Raw genomic sequence first — 3460 nt, forward strand, 5'->3', positions numbered from 1 at the left:
TTTTAGCAGGAATCTGTTTCCAGTTCTGGGTTTTTCCTAATGATTGACGACTGTGTTTTGGGGTGTGAGCTGAGCTGTTGAGAGCTGCCAAGCTACCGGTAAAAAAAAAAAAAAAAAAAAGGCCAGAGTTTTATTCTTTTGAAACTGAATAAAGACCATTGTAATGGGACTAATTGTAATGGACAGCAGTAGATATCTTCAGAGTAGTGGTTAGAATGTATTTATTCATTCAGATATTTATTGAGTGTCTACTATGGGCCAGGCACTCTCTAGGCCAGCACCGGCCAATAGAAATATAACGCGAGCCACATATGCAATTTGAAATGTTCTAGTAGTTGCGTTAAAAAAAAAAAAGTGAAACAGGTGAAAGTAATTTTAAAATTATATCTTTGTCAATCCCGCATATCTAAAATATTATCATCATAACATATAATCATGAATAATAATTGAAAATTTTTAGATTTTTGCTTTTGTACTGTCTTTGAAGTAAAGTGTGTATCATGTACCTAATGGCCCATCGTAATTGGGACTTGCCACGTTTCAAAAGGTCAGTAGCCACGTGTGGCTAGCAGTTACTGTATTGGACAGCACAGCCCGATAGCAGTGAACAGTTCGGAATGAGGGTGGGGAAGAGAGAAACAACAGTTACATAAAAAGAAGTAAGCAATCAAGAGAAGTTGTGTGAGTGATAGTTACAAAGAAAATTCAGTGGAGTGAAAAGAAAGTGATTGGGCCACTTTGGATAGTGAGGCCAGGAAGGTCTCTGAGAAGGTGACACCAGCAATGAGGCCTGAAGGGTAGGCAGAGCAGCTGGGCAAGGATCTGGGGCCAGCCAGGCAGAGTTTTCTGAACGGATGGAACATCTCATGTAGAGATCTCAAGGCAGGACAGATCAACAAGCTTCCTGCCAGCTAGAGTCATTCATAGCTTCTCTCTCTCTGTGTTCAGGCAAATCTCCTTTCATAGAAGAGGCCCATGGTAAATGTCTTTCCACTCTGCCTGATTATCCAAACACATCCCAGTGTTTAATTAGAAAACTCAGATCCATAGGCCTTTTCAGCAAGAAGGGCCAGGGCAGGTACAATCCCAGATGAAGCTGGATCCTCTTGCCTCTGGTTTTTTTTTTTTTTAAGTTCTGCACTAATTATGGCTTTCTTTCCCAGCAGCCGAGTTTAGTTTGGGCCCAGCCTCCTCTTCAGAATCTCTGTAGTTCCTTCGTTTTTTTTCTTATTTTAGTCCTTGGATTCTTGAGCCTGAAATAGCAAGAGATTAAATCCCCAAATCACAGAAATAGAGTGTGAAGTCTGGGTATGGCTTATGTTTAAGAAGCATTCCATGTAAAATGTTTGGCAAAGGCATCATAATAGTCTAAGGGGCTTCATTTCATTTATATTATAGAGAGATACCATGTATATTTATTCCACAAATATTTACTCAGTGCCTGCTCTCTGCCAGGAATTCTGCTAGGCACTGGGGATAAACATACAAGGTCCCTGATCTCTCGGTGGCATTGATGTCCTAATTGGAGGGAGACGGATAATAATCATAATGGTGATTGTGCTGTAAAGAAAATAAAGTGAGGAGTTATGAAGGACATTGACTTGGTATCAGAGCAGGGCTCTCTAAGGAGTTGTCATTTGAGCCGAGACCTGGATGAAGAGAAGGTGCCAGGCATGCAGGCATTCCGGTCTAAGAGAATAGCTGGTGCAAAGGCCCTGAGGTCGGAACTAATTGAGCATAGTCAAGGGATGAGAGAAGGCCAGTGGGCAGGACTTCTAGGGCAGGGTGAGGATTTTATTCTAAGAGTGATCGAAACTGATCACTCTGAAAGGTGAGGAGAATGGGTGGTGGGGGCCAGAGGGGGAACCAGGAGAGCAGTCTCCTAGCAGAGGGAGCTAGGAGGCTGCTTAGTGAGAGATGATGTTGCATATATGAGCCAATGTTGATGAGACGATGTTGCATAGGTTAGAATGGCAGCCGTGAGATGGAGGAAAGTTAGGTTTGGCAAGTCTTTTGGAAGCAGATGCAGTAGAACTAGTTAATGGCTTTGGTTTGGGAGGTAAAGAAAAGAGAGAGGTCAGGGGTGACCCCTTTTCACATGGTGTGAAGCCTCCATGTTGTCGAAAGGATGGATAACGTGTGTATTGTGGAGGAGGCGAACCAGGTGTGAATATTACCAGGATGGAATGAAGTCAGATGATGAAAATGCACCTCCAGATCAGTCAATCTCATTTAATATTTGACTCCATCTGGTTTCTCAACCTCAGCACCACTGACATTTTGAGCAAAATAATTCTTCGTTGTAGGGGCCGTCCTGTGCACTGTAGGATGTTGAGCAGCATCCCTGGCCTCCACCCATTAGATGCCAGTAGCACCGCCTCTGGTTACGACAACCAAAATGTGTCCAGACATTGCCACATGTCCCTGGGGGGCAAAAGTGCCCCCGGCTGAGAACCACTGGACCCCATGAGGAGGCATTAACAGAATAGGGCTCTTTTACCTTAAGAAGATATCTAGAAATAATGGGAATAAACGCCACGGGGTTGCTGTGTAACACTGAGTCTTGTTTTGGATTTACAGTTTAAAGTAACTTCTTACCGTGCAGATATTCACATCCAGAGGACTGTGCTCAGATAAAGTAATTGTGTAAGTGAAAGGATCGCCTATGCAAACACTTACAGATTTCTAGGAGGAATTACCTGGGCGTATACAAATGCCAATTTAGACAGATCTGATATATTAAAACCTAGATTTAAGCATAGAACCTCAGGGAATTAATATTCTCTTTACAAAGGAAACTTCCTTAAATTTTCTTTAAATAACAAAGCCATAAAGGCCTAATATGATTTATTAAAATTCTATTTAAAGACAGAATTTTCAGCAATACATTTATTTCATGAAACAAGATATACCCATGTATTTTCCTATAATGCATATGTCAGAAAAAAAATATATATACGTATAAATATTATATACATATATGCATGTTTACCGTCTGTTTCATTGAATCCAGGAGATGGATTGTATTGCCAGTATGTGTCACTGAAAAACATATTGCCTATTTAACTATGAAAAGTCATCACTTGACACATCCTGATTTTTAACAAGGTCAAACTGAGAAGACTTCTAAAGATGTGTCCTAAAATATACAAAGTAGGGGCTGTTTAAATTACTATCTATCTGGTATCAGCTATAAAAAGGTCACAGTCTCAAAACTGCTAAAGTGGAACATACACATCAGACAGTGACCTCATTCATGATGGAAGCCAGTGTTTATATTCGTGTGTAATGCAATCATAGCGATCAAAAAATCAGCTCTGAAGGCCTTGAACTTACAAGCTTTGTCAGCCATTGAGAATCTTCCGCTGGAGGGGAGACTTGAACTGGGGACTCTGCCCTTCAGGTGGATGAAGAAGCACCAGTCCAGCCCCCACCCTTCACAGGCCGCTGTGCTATAGCC

Source organism: Lipotes vexillifer, unplaced genomic scaffold (genome assembly GCF_000442215.2).
Source record: "Lipotes vexillifer unplaced genomic scaffold, Lipotes_vexillifer_v1.1 scaffold970, whole genome shotgun sequence".
Lineage (NCBI taxonomy): Eukaryota > Metazoa > Chordata > Mammalia > Artiodactyla > Lipotidae > Lipotes > Lipotes vexillifer.